Source organism: Sminthopsis crassicaudata, chromosome 3 (genome assembly GCF_048593235.1).
Source record: "Sminthopsis crassicaudata isolate SCR6 chromosome 3, ASM4859323v1, whole genome shotgun sequence".
NCBI lineage: Eukaryota > Metazoa > Chordata > Mammalia > Dasyuromorphia > Dasyuridae > Sminthopsis > Sminthopsis crassicaudata.
Window position 1 is genome coordinate 331,405,876 of NC_133619.1, and position 21,106 is coordinate 331,426,981.

General features: G+C 37.5%; 1 protein-coding gene across 1 annotated transcript in view; it reads right to left on the reverse strand.

Annotated features, from left to right (window-relative positions):
* SEMA5B (semaphorin 5B) overlaps positions 1–137 on the reverse strand; it is a 202,604-nt gene extending 202,467 nt beyond the window's left edge. Inside the window, exon 1 of the mRNA XM_074301398.1 lies at positions 1–137. This exon is cut by the window's left edge and continues 208 nt beyond it. The gene's annotated coding sequence lies outside the window, so the exon portion shown is untranslated.
* Between the last annotated feature and the right edge of the window lie 20,969 nt (positions 138–21,106).

Here is a 21,106-nt window from a genome sequence, read left to right on the forward strand (position 1 = left end):
CCGGGCGTCCGGAGTCTAGTTCCCCTCGAGCCCCACCTAGCCCGAGCTGGACTCGCGGCCCAGACTAGCCATCGGCTCACTACTCAGCTCCCACACCAATCCTCGCACTCCTACCAGCTGAGGACTCGGCCGGCGGTGGCAGCGGGGAGAAAGGGAGGGAGGAGTGAGAGGAGGAGGAGGAGGACAACGAGGAGCAGAGGGAGGAGGGAGAGGAGGCGACGAAAAAAGAAAGAGGGAGGGGGAGTGGGAGGGGAGGGGGGAGCCCGGGAAGAGAGGAGAGAAGGAGGGGAAAATAGGAGGAGGAGGGAGACAGGCTGGCAGCTTGCTGCTCCTCTCCAGCTAACCCCGGAGCTTGCTTGGTGGAGGGAGAGGAAGAGAGGGAGAGAAGAGAGGGAGAGAGAGAGAGAGAGAGAGAGAGAGAGAGAGAGAGAGAGAGAGAGAGAGAGAGAGAGAGAGAGAGAGAGAGAGAGAGAGAGAGAGAGAGAGAGAGAGAGAGAGAGAGAGAGAACCCCAGCTTAGTTCCCCTTACTCAACATGGTCCCACACCCCAGTTCTTTCAAGTGGGTGAGGAGGGGACACTGGGGGCAGCCCGTTAGTCTCCCTCCCCCATTTTCTCCTCTTGAGATTTGACCTTCCTCTTTTTGTCTCTTCCTATCACCTCCCCAAAGATCCAAGTCCCGGAATTTCCTCCCCAGAAGAGGTATACCTGGCTTTGGCAGCATTCTAAGCCATTTCCACACTTCTGTCAAAGGATTATCTAGAAACATCCCTCAAACCATTTCTCCTCCCATTTTTCCCCCCTCCTCCCAGTCTGCTCCTTGTGTTATCCAGCTTGTGGAGCTGATGGAGAAGGCGATGTGGAGAGGAGTGATGGGATCCCTTCGCTGAGAAACATGAGAAAGTACATGAGAAAATGGTATACACTGAAGTGGAAAGAAGTGAGACGTAGAAGAATCATAGGAAAAGCCCCTGGAGACAGTGTCAGAGGACCTGGGTTTGCATCCTGATTCTCTATCTCACTGGCTTTGTAACTTTCAACTCTTAGGACTTCATTCTCCTCTGAGGGGATTGAACTAGAACTAGAATAGACGGTGAGTGCAATCTCTTCCAGCTGTAGGTCCCAAGAGGTTAGATAATAGGAAGAACTTCCCAACGGATGAAGAATTACAGGGAATAGATTTAGGAAGGTTGTGAAATTTTCTGCCACTGGAGAAAAAAGATGGGGATGGATTTGGCGGGGCTAAGCACCATCCAAGAATACATAAATGCAGAATTGTTTCAGAATTTAACATTCTCAGATTGAAGAGGCAGAAAAGGGTAGCAATAAGAATGGCTTGTAAATGTCTATCTGCCAGTGTTGAAAGGGAGCCCTCTGGTGAAAAGAAAATCCTATTCAGGAACAAAAAGGGACGCCCTAAGAAAAGGGAGAAGGAGCAAAACATGACAGTGAAGGATAAAGGCAGGGAATTTAAGGAGGAAAATGGAGAAAATTATACACATAGAAATATCAAAAGAGATCTCAACTCACAAAATGTTAATTGATGGATTCCAGAGCTTTAGAACATTATTAACACTCTTTAAGAGGTAGTAGGGAATAGGAGAATTAGAGAGAAACAGAGTGGTCAGGTGGAATGGTTTATAATACAAAACACTTTTAAAAGCTAATACCAGTATGGAGGCAGAATGGGGCAACTCCTGTTGGACAAAAGACAAGGCAGTGAGCAACAGGCTCCTTTTTTCCCTTTCAAAAGATTTTAGAGATGGAAAAGATCTTAGAGATCACTTAATACAACCTTCTCCCTTATTTATAGTTAATGAAACTGGGGTGCAGAGATTTAAGACCACATTCAAGCTGGAAGTAGCAAAGTCTGAATTTGAACTCAGTTCCTCTGAATTCAAATTTGAGATGGCTGCTCTTCCTTCTCCACTTCAGTGGAAATTAATTGATATAGCCAAACTTATGGCAAAGAAATTGTGTTTTAACCATGGCGACAGAGAAAGAACTGAAGGAGGAAAGAGTTTGGAAAAAAGAAAGAAGATGGAGGAATTAAAATCTTGGGAATAAAGCTTCCCCAGCACGGAAGACATACAAAACACATACAATTATTTTTAAAGCTCACATTTATGCATCACTTTATAAATCCCTTTTCAAGTGTTATTGTCTTATTTTACAAGTAAGGAAACTGAAATTCAGAGTAGTTAAATAAACTGTCCAAAATCACATGACTGGTAGGTGTAAAAACAAAATAATCAATCTGTACTACTTTGGAATACAAAGACATATATGAAGCATTCCCTGTCCTTGAGGAGTTTACATCCTTACTTATGGAAATAACTGGTCTTCCAATTCCAACAATAGTCTCTTTTTCACTAAATAGTGCTGTCTCCTTGGCAAAATAAGAACAGATTGGCCAAAATATTATGCTATGGAAAAAGGAAGGGAAAAACAAAAGAAGAGGTGGGGGGAATGAATTTGGTATTTGTTGCATTTAATAAAAATCTGATGTATAAATGGCTTACTACTTAGATGCTTAGGAGAAAAAAATCATTTATTTGGATGGAGGTATCATCAGGCAGTAAGAAAAATGCTAGATTTTGAATCAGAGAACATGGCCTCAAATGTAATTTTGAAGGTTATTAACTGTGTAACCTTAGAACAAGTCAATTAACTCCTTTAAGCCTCATTATCCTTGTCTGTAAAATGAAGAAATTTGACTTGAGTTCAGGAGAAGCAAGCTGGATTTAGAATCAGAGGATTTGGAGTTCAAATTCTGACTTTGCCCACTACTATCTAACTTACCAGTTACTATTCCCTTACTACCTGTAACCTTCAGAAATCATTTCACCTTTTTCTGTCTCATTTTCCTTAGCTGTAAATTAAGAGAGTTCAACTAGATGACCTTGTCGGTTCCTTTTAGCTCTAAATCTAGGATTCTGTGGCTTCTATATTCCTTTTCTTCTTTATATCTAATTTATTTTTTCCTTTCTTTTTTGGTGTAGAAATATGCTCTCACCAGTTTTAGGAAGCCCCTGGCTTGAAAACTCCCTACAACAATGCAAGGTCAGCAAATCATTCAAATCTTAGGGACTTCTCTGGTATGCTGAAATGTTAAGTGACTTACAAAGTCACACAGCTAGTCTGTTTTAGGGGAAGGATTCAGACCCATATAATTCTTGAAATCTTGATTATTTTTATAGATGGAACTGAGACCAAGAGATATGAAGTGACTTGTCTATCAATTAGCAGTTAGTAGATTAGTTAGTAACAGAGCTGAGACAAGAACCAGGACCAGGACTTGGGTTTCCTGATTAATAACCTAATATTGTTTCTCTTATAACATGCTCTTTCTCATTTCAAAATTATAAAAATAAAAGCTAAAATATTTTTTTCAATAAGTGTCTTTTAAAAAAAGAGAACAGAAGACACCTCTATTTGTCTGTTGTTATTTGTCCTTCATTCTCAAAGAGGACCATGACATCTGGGAGGTAATGCCATGATGTGTAAATGAATTCTAGGTTGGGAGAAAAGGCAAAATGCCTTGAACTAGGATTCTTGGTGCAAGGAAATGCCTTTCTTTACTGTTATTGTTTTTCACTCCCATCCTTTCTATTTCCAGTTTCCCCCTTTTTCTGTTTCTTCTTTTCCCCTTTTTCCTGTGTTTATGAAGAGATTTGAGGTGAGTTGGGGAAAGAAACAATATTCTCATTTAAATCATTTAGTTTCAAAAGAAAAATGAATCTAGGCAGAGGAGAAGACATTCAGAGAGCGTTCTAGAAGAAAGACAGGTTGGGGGCAGAAGGAGAGAGAGGGAATGGAAGAGAGATCAGGCTAATTAATCGTAATTGCATCCCATAGTATTGTATTGATTAACAGTGATTATTCAAGTGCTCTTAACACACTGGAGTTCCAGAGGCCTCTCAGTCTCTGGCAAGAGCATCTGCTTTATACATCTATCTACCTTGAGCCTTCTTCAGGCAGTCCTAAAAGAGATCCTAACCTGAACCTGAGGCTACTCACTTCAAACAAAAGCTTGATGACCTATTCCTTCAGTACAGTCACATCACCATATCACCATTGTCTTTAGACCTTCCCAATTAACCTATAGAGTAATGAATTCTATTAGGAGAAATTTTCCATTCACCATGACAGTGTTAATTAAATAGACTAGTAATTAGTTCAACTTCACCAGAAACAAACTTTCACTAATGAGGAAAGGTAGTAGGGTACAGAGTGTTCTTAAACTTCTCCTTGACACAAAGATAACTAAGCATCTCCCCTTCTTGTATAAGAGCACTCTGGGCCCCTAGGTGCTGAAATGGGTAGAACACCAGCCTTGAGGTCAGAAGGACCTGAGTTCAAACTGGGTGTCAAGTATCTTGACATTTATTAGCTGTGTGATCTTGGGCAAGACTTAACTCCTAATTGTCCTGTTGAGAGATAGACAGACAGACAGACAGACACACACACACACACACACAAACATACAGAAAGACAGACACAGACACAGACAGACATAGACAGAAAGAGAGACAAAGAGGCAGAAAGACAGAGGCAGAGAGACAGAGACAAAGAGAAAGAGAGAGAAAGCTGGAGTGACTCTTCAGGGTCACAGTGCTAAATAGTGACAGAGAGAAAAGAACCAGATTTTCCCAGGTATAATAGGGAAAATATTGGATTCAGAGTTAGAAGTGGGTCAGCCAGCTCTACTACCAGCTCTCTTTTGGAAGTTGCACAAATTGCTTTCTTTCCCTGGATTTTCACCTTCTTTTATTAATGGAAGGGATTAAACTATGAACCAATCAGAAAATAACAATACTACTATTTATTAAAAAATTTAAGTGTGTCATGGACTATGCTAGATGGACTATGCTAAGGATAAAAAAAGACCAGCCCTTCCTCTAAGGAGCTTACATTCTAGTGAGGGAAACAATATATCCAACTATGTAAGTAAATACATAATATACCAGAATCTTGTATTTGTTTACAAATACATTTATATTCATTTCTGTGAGATGCCACAGGAAAGGAAACCCCTTCTGCCAATGAAGATAAGTACTTTCCCTGCAATTTATGTTTTTAGAGAATTGCCTAGAACCTTTACAGATTAAGTGACTTGCCTAGGGTCACACAGCCAGTATGTGGGCTTCATGACTGAGATTAGCTCTGTATTCACTACACCATTCCATTGTCCCTTGATATAAAATATGTACAAAGTAAAAGTAATTTGATGGGATTAAGGCAGAGCAAGAAGTGGTGCAGATTGCAAAAAGATTTTATGTAGGAGGCAGTATTTGAGCTGAGCTTTGAAGAAAGACACAAGTGAAGACATATAACCTTCCAAGTGAGAGGGAAACCCTGGGCAAAGGTATAAAGGCTGGAGATGGAATGTTGTACAACTAGGCAAATTTGGCTGGAACTTAGAATCAACGAAGGACAGGACAGTATAAAAGCCCAGAAAGATAGATTTGAACTGGATTATAAAGGGTTTTAAATGTTGAACTAAAAAGTTGTTTCTAAATGTAACACTAATGATTACTTGCTGTCTGGAAGAGGCTGAGGGGAAAGGAGGGAGAAAAATTTGGAACCCAAAGTTTTGTAAGGGTGAATGTCAAAAACTATCTTTGCATGCATTTTGAAAATAAAAAAGCTATTACTTAATTTTTTTAAAAGAACAAAAACTATCAGAGGTAACAAGAGTTTTTAAAAGAAGGATAATTCCTTGTTCAAATATGTGCTTTAGGAATATCACCTTGAGGAAGACAGATTAGGGAGAGGAGATATTAAGGTAGGAGACCTATTAAGAGACTATTGCATTAGTTCAGGTGAGGGATTTTGAGGTTCTGAGCTAGGATGTGGCTATATAAATAAAGAGTAGGGGACAGTTACAAGAAATGCTGTGGAGGGCAAATCTGTGGTCCTAGCAATGAATTAGACATGGGGAGAGGAAAGTGTTCAGATGACTGAAATTGCAAACCTGGGAAGATGGTTTCCTTTTGACAGAAATAAGAAAATCTAAAAGAAATGGGAGTATGGGAGGAGAATAATATGTTCTGTTTTGAACATATTGAATTTGAAATATCCAATTTGAAATGCTCAACAAGTAACTTCTGATATGGGATTGAGACTCAGGGGAGAAACTAGGCCTGAATATAAAGATCTGATAATTATCTGCATAGAAATGATCATTGGATCCACGGGAACTGATGAAATTAGACAAAGGAGAAGAAAAAAGAGGCAAAGAGAAGAGAGAAGGGAGAGAGGAAGAGAGGAGAAGAGAGAAGAGTAAAAGAGAAGAAAGGAGAGAAGAGTAGGGAGGATCTTAGAGTATATCTTAGAGTGTGGAGTGATGATGGATCCATCAAAACAGACTGAAAAGGAGCACTCAGATAATTAGGAGAATGAAGAGAGAAGTATTAGAAAAACCCAGAGAAAAAAGCAGTATGCAAGAAGAGAGATTAATCAACAGTGTTAGATGCTGCAGACAAATCAACAAAGTTTAGAACTAAGGAAGGGTCATTGGATTTTGCTATCAAGAGATAACTAGTAACTTTGGAGAGAAATATTTCAGTTGAGCTATGAGATTAGAAACAAGATTACAAGGGGATAAGAAGTGACTGAGAGGAAAAGAAGTGGAAACAAGTATACATAAATTATCCTAAGGGTTGTGAAAAAGAAGAGAGATTTAGGAAGGGTTGACATGATCAAGTGACAGTACATTAAGGATGAAGAGAATCTTATTTGGATTTATCTTTAAGGAGTAGGAAAGGATCCAGTATAATGAGAGATTGAATATTAGAGGAAAATGGGGAGGGGTGAGGTATAGTAGGAAGGGGAAGTAGTAATTGTGGTAAGCATTCTACTAGAAAAGATAAGGATACAAACATACATGCATATATGTATATCTATGTTTAGGTATGCATATATTTATATGCAGCAGACGTTTATGTTTGTATATAAACACATACGCATGTGCATGTGTACTATGTGGGTTTGCAGATAAATATATAAAATAGATATGTATATGGTTCACTATTACAAGAAGATCTATAGCTTAGAGACTAGTAAAGACTAGGAAAGGTGGAATGGTGGCAATGGATTTTTTTTTTTTATTATTTAATAGTTTTTATTTACCAGATATATACATGGATAATTTTAAAACATTGACAATTGCCAAACCTCTTGCTCCAATTTTCCCCTCCTTCCCCCCCCATAGGTTGACCAATACATGTTAAATATGTTAAAGCATAAATCAAATACAATATATGTACACATGTCCAGACAGTTGTTTTGCTGTACAAAAAGAATCGGACTTTGAAATAGTGTACAATTATCCTGTGAAGGAAATCCAAAATTCAGGTGGACAAAAACAGAGGGATTGGGAATTCTATATAGTGGTTCATAGTCATTTCCCAGAGTTCTTTCACTAGGTGTAGCTGATTCAGTTCATTACTGCTCTATTGGAACTGATTTGGTTCATCTCATTGTTGAAAATGGCCACATCCATCAGAATTGATCATCATATAGTATTGTTGTTGAAGTATAGAATGATCACCTGGTCCTGCTCATTTCACTCAGCATCAGTTCATGTAAGTCTTTCCAGGCCTTTCTGAAATCATCCTATTGGTCATTTCCCACAGAACAATAATATTCCATAATATTCTTATACCGCAATTTATTCAGCCATTCTTCAATTGCTGGGCATCCACTTAGTTTCCAGTTTTTGGTCACTACAAAGAGGGCTGGCAATGGATTTTTAAAAGGTAAAGTAAAGGATAAAAGTAAGCTCAGTGAATAGGGATTTTTTTCAGGAAAATATATGGCTTATGGCGAAGTTCTATGATGAGAAGAAATGGGGAGTGGGTGGTGAGGGTAATCTAAAGCAATAAGACAACAGGTCAGGGGATTTCTGAGTATTTTGTTTTGTTATTGAGTCATTTCAATCATATCTGACTCTATTTGACCCCATATGGGATCTTCTCAGAAAAGATATTGAAGTGGATACTTCTCTAATTTATTTTACAGATGAGGAAATTGAGGCAAACAGGGTTAAGTGACTTGCACAGGGTCACACAGCTAGTAAGTGTCTGAGGTCAGACTAGAACTTAGGAAGATGAATCTTCAAGGAGTCTTTCTCTCTGAGCTTTGTCCACTGAGCCACCTAGATGCCCATGGAGTAAAAGTAGAACCAGGTTAAATATTAGTACATTTGGGAATGGAAATGAAGCCAGGGTAAGAATGATGGCCTCAGAGGCTGCTGAAAAATCTCAGAAGGGATTGAAAGTCGCAAGGAGTGATGCACAGGAAGACATGGAATTATAGGAGGTTGGATAAAAAAAATAGAATTCATTATTATGGGAGCAGCTAAGTGGCACAGTGAATAGAGCACCAGCACCTATTCACTGAGAGAGAGAGAGAGAGAGAGAGAGAGAGAGAGAGAGAGAGAGAGAGAGAGAAGAGAGAGGAGAGAGAGAAGAGAGAGAGAGAGAGAGAGAGAGAGAGAGAGAGAGAGAGAGAGAGAGAGAGAGAGAGAGAGAGAGAGAGAGAGAGAGAGAGAGAGAGAGAGAGAGAGAGAGAGAGAGAGAGAGAGAGAGAGAGAGAGAGAGAGGAGAGAGAGAAGAGAGAGAGAGAGAGAGAGAGAGAGAGAGAGAGAGAGAGGAAAGACAGAGAGAGAGACAGAGAGAGAGAGAGACAGAGACAGAGAGAGAGAGAGAGAGAGAGAGAGAGAGAGAAGAGAGAGGAGAGAGAGAGAAGAGAGACAGAGACAGAGACAGAGAGAGAGGGAGAGAGAGACAGAGAGAGAGAGAATTCATTATTATGAAAGCAGACTAGCAGGATGATCAAAAGGAAAGTAAGTACAAAGGAGGTCAGCTAAATTACTATGAGAAATCAGAAGAGGGAAGAAGTGCTTTCATGTGGAGGGAAGAGAAATCATGAAGATGTTTTTTTGGAGAAATATCTGAGTAGGGTTTTTAAAAAATTCAAGGATTTTATGGGACAATGATAATGGGAGTGGGGCAGAGTAGGAAAAGGTAGATCCCAATCCAATATGGTGGCTAACAGAACAAAATTCAGTTTACCTAGTATTCAAAAGGGAAAATAAGTAATATGATGGAATTTTTATACCAGTTTTTTTTTTTACCAGATTATACTATTTTTATATCAGATTATAGAAGGGTTGAGTGTTAGGCAAAAATTATCTCTCTGCCAATCATCACAACATTGTTATGCCTCAATCTAAGAGGTGAATGGTGGTGTGGTCCAGTGGATAGGGCATTGAATTGAATTGAAGTCAGAAAGATCTGTGTTCACTTCCCATCTTAGATGAAAGAGTTGCATTTAATGGTTCTGAAGTTTCTTCCAACTCTAAATCAAAGAGCAATTTGGAGGAATTAAAGTACTTTGAAAGAGCTTTTGTATGTGTGGGGAATATCAATATTTATATCTATATCTGTAATATAGATAAATTATCAATATTTATATCTATATTACAGATATAGTTATAATCTACCAATAAATATCAATATTAATATATTAGAAATTAAAATGAATATATTTAAAATTTTATTAATTTATTAAAATAGTAATATGCACATTACATGATAACATAAGTACCATTTTTATGAAAAACTGACTTTTATAAAACAAAAGATTAAATGGCATTTTTTAAACACATTCCTGCAGATCTTTTTTTTTTTTTAATATCTGGCTTACTAGAAAACAGCTGTATTCTCTTATCTGCTTCTGCATTCAATCTGTTGCAATCTGTTGTTTTGGTTTGAGGATATGAAGAAAATCTGGCCTCGGATATATATTTAGAAAAGGGAGAAATACTTTAATAGGCAAATAATGTCTTATTATTATGACACTACTTTTGGCCTCAGGAACCCTATGAAAGGGTCTCAAGAATTCTCTGGAGTCCTCCAATGACTCTTTGAAAACCAGCAATCTGAGATTATTGATCATCTTGTCTGAGAAGTAATCAATCATCAAACATTCAGTCAATGGGAGACACAAATACACAACTAAATTTTCTGGCCTTCAAGGAACCATTTTATTAGAAGAGACAATATGCATCACTAAATATATAGACAATTGCTCAGAGATGAGAACAGGGTGAAGGGATAGAATCAGAATCTCAGCTACTTAGAGACAACCATTCCTGAACAAGAATTCCTTCTCCATCCTACTCAATAAATGGTTATTTATCATTGACTAAATCCTCCAGTGAGTGAGAGTGCACTATCTCAATACATCTTTGGATAAGCTAAAATGTATCTATATCTATGACACCAAATTTTGTCTTCTGGAGCCAAACAGAAAAAGTCTAACCCCTCTTCCACATAATGGTCCTTTATATATTTATGCCTCCTAAATCTTCTCTCCTCCAGGTTAAACATTTATTTTATAGGGTCATTGTGAGAAACAGATAAGATTATATTTATAAAGAAAGGGATCATATATAGCTTGTAGTAGATATTTAATAAATGTTCATTTCCTTTTTACCATCCTCCCACCTTTCTTCTTCCTTTTTTATTCCTTCCTTCCTTTTTTCCTCCTTTTGCCCTTTCCTCCCTCCCATTTCTCTTCACTTTTCCTTCCTTTTTTTTTCTTTCTTTCTTTTCTTTTTTTTCTTCTTTTTCTTCCTTCCTTCTTTCTTTCTCTCCTTTCCTTCTTCCTTTCTTCCTTTTCTTCACCATTCTGTATCACTTTATTTTGCCACACTTTAGTTTCATGATAACTTCATTTTTCCAATGCAGTTTCATCAATGGAGGTGTTAGCTCCATCCTTACAGACTGGGGTCATCCATGTTTGTGCATCATATATAATTCTCATCCATGTTCTTCCATATATTTTCCCCATAAAAGCCACTGAACATACTAGAAGTTTTCCTATAGTTCTCTTTACTATGGAACTTTTGACATTGCCCATCTTGTAGGAGCATAGAGTTGGAAGAGGTCTCAGACAGAAGTCATCTAATTCAACCCCCTTACTAACTTAGAAATCACCTCTGCAATGACCATGAAAAATGTCAGTGCATTTTTCTCCTCAGCCTCTCTGGGGATTTGTCCCATATTACATAATGAGTCAGCCTATTCCATTGAGGGTGGGTAGTTCTAATTGTTAGCATGTTCTTTCTCACAGAGAGCTAAAATCTACCTTCCTAAAACTCTCAATTATTAATCCTAGTTCTGTTCTTCAGAGTCATGTAGAAAATATTTAATTCTTCCTTTCCATAAGAGCCTCCCAAAAATTTTAATATAGTTTTCATTTGTCTTAATAGTGGGCTTTTATACCACTGTGCAAATGTTATCTCATCTTCATAACAACCCTGAAAAGTGAATGCTGTTATTATTCTCATTTTACAGATTAGGAAACTGAGGAAAGTAGTTACATAGTTGCTCAGAGTTATACAACTAAGATGTCTGAGTCTAGATTTGAATTCAGGACTTCTTCACTGATAGTCCAGAGCTCTGTTTAACAAGGTATCACCTAAAGGTCTCTTTTCCTGGAGAGGTGGCAAGATGTAGTGGGAAAAGACTGGCTGCTAAGCCAAGATGATTCGTGTTCAAGTATAACCTCTTACACTCACTGGCTGTGTGATCCTGGGCAATTTGCCCACCTTATCAGTGCTAGAATCAACTCTCTAAGATGGGAATTCAGAACAGGTGCATTCACGTACTTTGATAATGGGATTTCTCCTGTCCTGGAGTTCCCTATGCCAGTGAAATCAAGAACTAATACTATTCCTAGCCTATTCCACCCCCACTTTTCTTCTTTTGTTCTTATGGTATGGTCTCTAGTTTCCCATCACTCACTAAATTTATGAATTTGGGCAAGTTATTTTCATTTCTTTGGGTGTCAGTTTCCTTATCTCTAAAATAAGAGAGGTGGACTAGATAGTTTCTAAATTTCCTCCTAGTTCTGATTTTCTATAATTGGCAGATAAATGGCATAGTGGACCGTCAGGAAGATCTGTGTTCAAATCCAGCCCCAAACACTAGCTGTGTGACTTTGGATAAGTTACTTAACCCTCTTTGCCTCAGTTTCCTCATCTATAAAATGAGTTGGAGAGGGAAATGACAAACCACTCTAGTATCTTTGCCACAAAAACCCAAAATGGGGTCATGAAGAGTTGGATATGACTGAAACAACAACAACAACAGAGTACATGCTACTATTTTATGTATGTGCAGAGATTGGGGGAGAGTAGTTTCAACATGAAGACCAAGCTTGGCCCTGAGGCACAGATAACAAAAATACCACATTTCTCCAGAGACCCAGGGAACAACAACAAATGCCTTAGCAGGTATAAAGAAAAAGTGGAAGTTGGAAATAAAGGACAGAGATTCAAACAATCGAATTACGGATTGTTTGGATATTTGGGAGTGAAACAGAGAAGAGTTGGAAATAGCACTTGTCCTTCAATCCAGATGAAAGTCATCATATCATAAGAGGGTGGGTTTTTTTCTTTTTTTGACTTGTAGCCACCTATTCTAAATTCTATATTCCTTCCCATTGGAGTAAACAATATTCTTCATGTTTAAAGTATACAGTGCTAAAATCAGTTATGAGATTTCATCATGACATATAGACAAGCCTGCCTTTTTCAGCAACTATATTGTATTTACCTTGTATTAATTTTGTATATATCTTATATATACTTTTACTTGTACCTGCTATTTCCCCTGATAGAATGTAAGCTCCTTGAGGGCAGACACTATTCCCTTTTTTTTCCTTTGCATTCCCAATGCCTAGTACAGTACCTGATGTATAGTAGGTACTTAATAAATTGTTTATTGATCAATTGACTGGTTGACTATATCAGCAGAACTTAAGCTCAGGAAGGTTCTATTAAGGTGAAATGGCTTTAGATAATTATTGCCAAAATACATATCTGGTCTCTGAAGTTCAGTAAAGCTAAATTTGAAAGATTTGTTGTCAGTAGATTGCCTAGTAAATGATAAGCTATTTGACCATGAAAATTTGAATCACCAATTCCCAAAGATTGAAAGTTCTCAGAAATCATCTATCACACACACACACACACACACACACACACACACACACACACACACACACACACACACACCCCTTGCACAAAAATCCCTTCTACAAGGATTTTTTTCCTAGAGGCAAATGGTGGCTTAGATCATATAGCACTGCGTCTAGAGTCAGGAAGATCTGAATTTAAATCTACCCTGTGACACTTTTAGCTGTGTAACATAAGCAAGTTATTTAACCTCAGTTTCCTCAACTATAAAAGATATACTATCTTGCAGGGATCAAATAAAATAATTTTTGTTTTAAAAAGTGCCTGACACTTTAGATGCTTTATAAATCCTTAATGTTTCTCATTTCCCCAGTAACTTAGTGCTTCATTCTTTGGATCATTGTTTTCTTTTGCTAGATCACCCTCCATAACATTCCAACAAATGATTATATAGTTTTCATTTGCCTATAAATGAGTTTCTTCCTCATCACCTTGTTTTGCAATTCCTAGCGATGTCAGCAGATCCAAGTATCATCTCTTTGCAGAGAGTTGCCAAATCTAAATAATTGAGTAGTAAGTCTCCTAAACTCTTGTCCTGCAGTCCCAACTGCTCCATAGACATCTCTACTTGAGTATCTCAGAGGCATCTCACACTCAGAATTGCTTTGCAGTTTTCCAGGCTTCCTTGTCAGATTGGCAATTCTTCTTCCAGAAATTTGTATCCTTGCATTTAACCAAACACTGGCTACCATTTTAAAAATTGATTCTAATTCTTGCCTATTGAATCTCTTCTTCTGATCTATTTTTGTGTTTCACTAACTGACATCAAGAAGTTTTAATGACTGTCTATCTTTCTATATCTAATTTGAGGTATGATAAAGGCTTATAAATAAACTATAAATATAGTTGTAGACAGATAAATCTTATACACTTATAAATACTATATTTATAGTTTTTAGTATATAGACAGTTATATACACATGTATACATATATGTGTGTGTACATGTACATGTGTACATAGATATAAATATAGAGAGACAGAAATATACAGAGAAAGAGACAGAAAGATAGCAAGACACACACAAAGAGAGAGACAGAGACAAAAGAGAGAGAGAAAGAAATTGAGATGTGCTAAGCCCTCTTCAAATTACCCTGTCTTTATATGCTTATCTGTGTACATGTTGCATTTTCTAGTAGAATGTAACCTCCTTGAGAGCAGGGACTATTTTCCATCTTGATTTTATAATACCAATATCTAATGTAGGACCTTGTACATAGTAAATGCTTAAGAAATGTTTGCTGAGCTGAACTGACACTGGTGAGAAGGGTGCTTTAGAGTTAAAGGAGAAAGGTCATAAATCTTGAGAATGGTCCCTTATGTTCCAACTAGAAGTAGAAGCAGAAAGCTCATTGCATCACAAGTTCTATGATTTAGAGATGGAAAGAGATGAAGTCCAGCACCTTCCTCATTTTATATAGAATTAGAAGTCACGAAGGAACAGCAAGTAGATTCAAACCCAAGTCTTTTCTACTCCAAACTGACCATTCTTTTCCACTCTAAAATGCAAAAAAGTAGAAGTACCTCCACTCTCAAACAAGCCATTTAAAAAATTATCCAGATCCCTTTGTTTATCTAGTGACAACCATCCAAATGACAGATATATTCCTAGGAGGATATAATCTCTGTCAGGCTAAAGTGCAACCTCAAATGTAAAAACTCACAAAAGGCATCATCCTTACCTTGATATTTATTTACAGCTCTCTTTTTCTTCTGTTGGTACAACTTTTTTATTCTGTAGCTAGGTCATTCAATGGCTAGAGCACTGGGTCTGGGGGGCAGGAAGTCCTGAGTTCAAATTCAGACTTTAACTAGCTGTGTGGCCCTCGGCAAGTCACTTATCTACTGCCTGTTTCAGTTTCCTCATCTATAAAACAGAGGTTAACAGCAGCACCTACCTCCTACGATGGTGAATAAAATAGAATGAAATGAATAGATAAGGATAAAATGAGATATTTGTAAAGAATATTGTTAACCTTAAAGCACTATATAAATGCAAAATGTTATTATTATTTATCTAACTTTTTGACAACACATTTTAAAAGATTTATTGCTTATTTATTACTGTCACTTCTCCATGTCTTCTCTTATCTCTCCATAGAACTCTTCCCAATAATGAATAAGGAAAGAAAAATAAGTCAATACAATATCTATGTCTGAAAAAAGTCTATCTCATTCTGCACCCATAGTCCAGTACTTCTCTGTTGAGGTAAGATTCTATCATAATCATTATCCGTCCTTTGAAATAATGATGGATCAGTCCATTGATTAGAAAACTTCAAAGTTTTGGAATGGTGAAAAATATATTCTTTTTTCTGCAGACTTTATTTTCTGGTCTTTATCACTCCAAGTTCCATCCAGCTTCTTCATCCACAAAATAAGGGGGGTCACACCAGATAATTTCTAATTGCTTTTCTAATTCCAGATAGTTCTTTGGAAACCAAGGACAGACACACGCCTGCACTTGCAAAGCTCCCCTCCCAAGACCATAGACTTGTTAAATAAGGTAAATAAGTCAAGGGGCAAATGAAACTATTGCATTTAGCATTTATTGAGTGCTCATGATCCTGGGAAAACCAGGGAAAACCAAACCCCCTCTCCCCAGATACCCCTTTCTCTTCTCCTCTCCCTTCAGCGGCACTCTATTTGGCAGCCAGGGTACCCACTGGCTGTCTGGGGAGAAACTGTCAGTTGTGGGTTGAGGATGAGTCATACTAATGCAGGAGGCTGTTGGATTTTGTGTAGGTGCTGCAGGAAATATGAGGAGAGGAGAGAAGGGGGAGGCGAGGAGACAGAGGGAGGAGAGCAGAAGGGACAATGCTCTGGAGCTCCATGAGAGCAGCTGAGGTGACAGCAAACCCAGGCCTTCTAGCTGCCAGGTGTGGGAGGCAGAGGGTGCTGCACCCCGGATGAGCCACTATAGGTTAGACAAAAGGAGAAACTCAACTGAAAGATTTCTTCAAGCCTGAGAGGGTAGCTGAGAAAAACTGGGTAGTATTCAAGAAAGAATCTCAAACCCTCAGCTCCTCATCAGAGAGGCAGGTTAGTGGGTGGTATGTTAGTGGCTAGAACTCTGATCTCAGAAAGAGAAAAGACACAAGTTCAAATCCTTTTCAAACACTTACTAGTTGTGTGACTTTGGGCATGTCATCTGCCTTCCCTCTCCCCTTCAGTTTCTTCAACTGTAAAATATGGCAAATAATGGCACCTATTTCACTGGATTGTTGTGAGAGTCAAATGAGTTAATATGTGACTAACCTTAAGCAACTGTAAAGCTCAACTATTATTACTAAACAAGGATTGTTTTATAAAGCTTAAAGTGCTAAACGAGATAGTGCTAATTATTTATTATTATTGTTAAGCTGTTGTTACTGAAGTTTGTCCTTCATTCTGGAAGAGGATCATGATATCAGGGAGGCGATACCATGACATGCAAGAGAATTGCGAAGTGAGGGAAGGCTGTGTGAGGTCATCTGTCTCACTTTCCCGTCCAGAGCTATCTGGGTCCACTGGACAGATATAGATAGATCAGTTCTGCTGGAGATAGTTCTGTATGCAATAGGAAACTCTGGACTTTTTAAGTTAAGGTCTTCAACAGGTCTCAGTGTGACTGAGGCTGCATCCATTCAGTGATTAAGGGTAGGTAGAAATCCTCTTTGACCTAGTCCAAAATTAAAATCCAAATAAATAAATCTGGGAGGGAAAGACCCTCAAGATTTCTGGCCAAAACAGAAATGACTGCTATTTACATTTCAATCTAGTCAATCAGGATCCTTAACAATAATCAAATTGGGGAAGGGAGGAAGGATTGAAAAGGCTCTAAATGACAAGAAGAAGAAGAAGGAGAAGAAGAAGAAGGAGGAGGAGGAGGAGGAGGAGGAAGAGGAGGAGGAGGAGGAGGAGGAAGAGGAGGAGGAGGAGGAGGAGGAGGAGGAGGAGGAGGAGGAGGAGGAGGAGAAAAAAAGAAGGAAGAAGAAGAAAGAAGAAGGAAGTTCCAGTGCTAGGCAGCCAAAGTCACTGAAATTCCCGTAGTTGGGGGACTTATTAAGAGAAAAAAATATTTTTAAGTGAATTAAGTTATTAATAGAAAAAATTAACAAGGATTATTTTTCTTTCTTAATGACCTTTAATCTGCCAGTTATCACCTTGAAGAAAGTATGACTCAAAAAGAATAAGACACAAGACTGCTAAGTTTGATTAAGGATGAGGTAGGGAAAGGTAGAGAGTATGTAACAATAGGAGCCTAGAAAGCAAGAGGAGAAGGGAACTGAGCCCCTGCGTGCAGTGGCGATGGGGAAAATGTGAAGAAGAGAAAGAAGCAGGGGCCTGATAAAGACAAATTTGGCTCACTTTTGTTGTTTGTTTGTTTTGTTTTGTTTTTTTAATAAAACCAGATTTTTTTTTAATGAGCTCTGACTGTTGCAGAAAGTTTAGGGGTGAGAAATGAGGTGCTGGTGGAAGATCATTACCAGGGATTAAATATTGGCTGAGTCACAGAAGCTTTTTTTTTCAGATTTTTAAATTTTTCAGTTATTATTGACATTTCATCACCTTCATTTATGAATAGTCCCTTCCATTCTCCCCTATCCAGTGAACCATCCTTATAACAAAGAATAAAAAAGAGGGGAAGTGGAAGTAGTTGAATGCAACAGTTTAACCAATACTATAATGGAGTTGGATAGTATTTTCTCTTCTTTTTAAAAAATGTATTGGATAGTATTTTCAATGTTCCAAATCCATAGTTGCATATTTCCAGGGGCCAAACTTGGTTGTTCTATTAACTTAACATTCAGGTTTTTTAAAATATTTGTTTTTCTTTCCATTTACATTGTGAGAGTAATTTTGTGCATTATATTTTCCTGGTTCTGTTACTCTGTATCAGTTCACCTATGTATGAATCCTTCATATCCACTATTTCTTACAGTAGAAGAAAATACCATTCCACTCATGTGCTACTTTGTCTCTGCTACCATAAAAATTGTTTGCTCAAATTATTTGGGTACATATGACATTTATTTTTCTGCCTTTGACCTCCTTGAGTTTTATTCCTGGTAATGGCATCTTTGCATCAAAGGATATCTACATTTTAGGCACTTGAGAAAGGCTTTTAGGGAAGCTTTTTTTAAAGGAAGAATCATAAAAGCAAATTATAATTTAATACCATATACAGAGCACATAGTATAATAGAAGTATAAATATATACTATAAATATCTATATCTATATTATTGAAAGAGTCCCTTCACTCATTTGGGGTTTTTGAGGTAGAATCAGAGCACTTGATTTTAATCTCAGCTCTGTGGCTTTGGGCAAATTGGTCTCAATTTCCTTATCTGTAAACTGAGCATGTAGGGCTAGCAGATCTCTCAGGCCCTACTAACTAAATTCAAAGGCCAGATTTGACTTAATGGAGAACTCCCAATTTTCACTAGTCTTGGGGGAAAAAAGGTGGCAGGGAAATTCAGATAAAAGGAGGGAGGACCAATTATATATGGTTCTTTGAGAATATAAATAAGAAAGAAAATAAAACAAAAGGGATTTGAAATCTAGTTCTATTTCCAAAAGTCTTTGATAAGACTTACCAACAAAAGTTTTTTTTTTTTTTTTGTATTCATTTTTCCAAATTACCCCCCCTCCCTCTATTCCCTCCCCCTGATGACAGGCAATCTCATACATTTTACATGTGTTACAATATAGTCTAGGTACAATACATGTGTGTGAATATCATTTTCTTGTTGCACAATAAACATTAGAATCCGAAGGTACATGCAACCTGGGCAGACAGATATTAGTGCTAACAATTTACATTCACTTCCCAGTGTTTCTTCTCTGGATGTAGCTACCTCTGTCCATCATTGATCAACTGGAAGTGACCAACAAAAGTTTTTTAAAAACATTTTTCAATTACCAAATATTTCTTTTTTTCTCCTACCCATCTCTTTGCCCCCCTTTGCATGGGAAAGGGAGACAAAAAACAAAATCTCTATAACAAATATGCATATTCAAGCAAAACACATTGGCTATGTCCAAATGTCCTCATTCTGCATTTTGAATCCATCACCTCTCTGTCAGAAGACCTCAGAAGTCCATTCACAAAAATCACCATAAGATTATGTGCACATGTGTTGGAAGTATGGTGGAGATAGGGGTTGTTTCTCTTATAGATAGAACAGGCAGGATTGTACTTCTCTGAATACAAAGTCTGAAGAGCAGGGATCCTTGGGGACTTGTTCTTGGTCTGGTCTTATTTGATATCTTTATAAATGATCTGGAGGATATTGTATACAGAAAAATCTCTAAGTTTATGACTGACTCTAACCGTTCTAGCTATTGAAAAGGAGATAATGGAAACAGAAGACAAGACCTTACAAATCAGTGCAATTTGTAGACAGAGAAATGACAACTTTTCACCTCCATTTAACTTCAAATGACACATCTAAAAGGAAGGTTTCTGAGCTATCCAACTGAATCAAGAAAGGTATTAGGAAGCAATGAGGGTCATAAACCATAGTTTATTTTTTGTTTTTGTTGTTGTTGCTTTTAAGCTGCAGTTATTTTGAATTTTTTAAATTAAGTTAATTATTTTTGTTACATTTTAAGTTCCAAACCACTTTGTCCTTCCCACCTTCCCCACTCTGCACTAGAGGTTACCATTTCACACACACACATACACACACACACACTTATGTAAAACCATACTATGCATACTTCTTTTTCTGAAGGCAGATAGAATCTTCCTTTGTAGTTGATTTTAATATTATACGCAGAATAGTTTGGTCATTCATATAGAAAGCACTCTATTAAATCTATAAGACTATGAATCATTTCCCAATTAATAAATGAACAAAGAATTGGAACAGGCAGTTTTAGGATGAATATCAAAGATCTCTAACTAAAATCTATCCAAGAAGTCACTTAGTCTGGCTTCCTTCTTTTAAAGATAAAGAAACTAGACCTCAGAGATTAAATGATTTGTCCATGATCATTCAAGTGGTAAGTGACAGTCAAGTTTAGATCCTGTGACTTTAAATTCAGAAATCTTTTCATTTCATCACACGTTCTCCTTAGTAGACATTCAGTTAATTCAATATGCTGCTGTGCCCCCAAAAAGACATAATTTTTTGACATAATCAAGAAATGTATGGAGATTGAAGTGAACATTTTCTCCTGGCCTAGTGATGTCTGCACAAATAGAAAAGGCATAATGGAAAGAGAAGGTGAAGAGAATGCTTTCTTATCCTATAAGGATAAGAGGCAGGAATGTAGTGGAAGGACAGATCAAGACTTCAATTTGGAAAGGTGAGGAATGAGAGGAAGCACGATCCAAACTTACAGTCATGAACAGCATAAATATAAGCGTAGTCACCAAATCCCAAAATGAGTACAAATTGTGTAGGAAGTAAGACTAGCATTAAGTTGAAGACAAACACTACTAATTTTTAGAATTTGTTACTACTTAAGAGGCAGTACTGGTAGAAAGTATTAGTAGACTCAAAGGCGCTTTAGGAAAACTTATGAATGGCAAATATAGTGGTCCAGAGGAGTCAAGGCACATGAAGACCTATAAAATCTGTAACAGATTGCCTTTATTTCTGATTTTGCAGTGAGTGCTTTGATGTACCATATGTGTGCCTTTTTTTCTTTTTAAATATTATATTGACTTTTTTTGTAAAAAAAAAATTTTTACATCAGTGATACTGCATCAACCAAAAAAAAAATTCCTGTGTAATAAATAATCAAGTGTGACAGGCCCTTTGGTTTTTATCTTAACTTGCACACTAATTCATAGGTTGGGTATCCAAAGCTAACTTAGGTTCTAGGGGTCATCCTATAGATATAAGCCTCTATGTGCTACTCATGGACATTAATTTATTTTTATCAAAAACATTTAGTCAGTTACTCAGTCAATTCGCATTTATTAAGCATCCACTTTGTGCCAAGTACTATGTAAATACTGGGGACACAAAAAAGTCCCTCCACTCAAGGAGCTCACAATCTCATAGTTTGCATGTTGCAAACAGACTACATGTGGGGTAAACGAGATAATCAACAGAGGG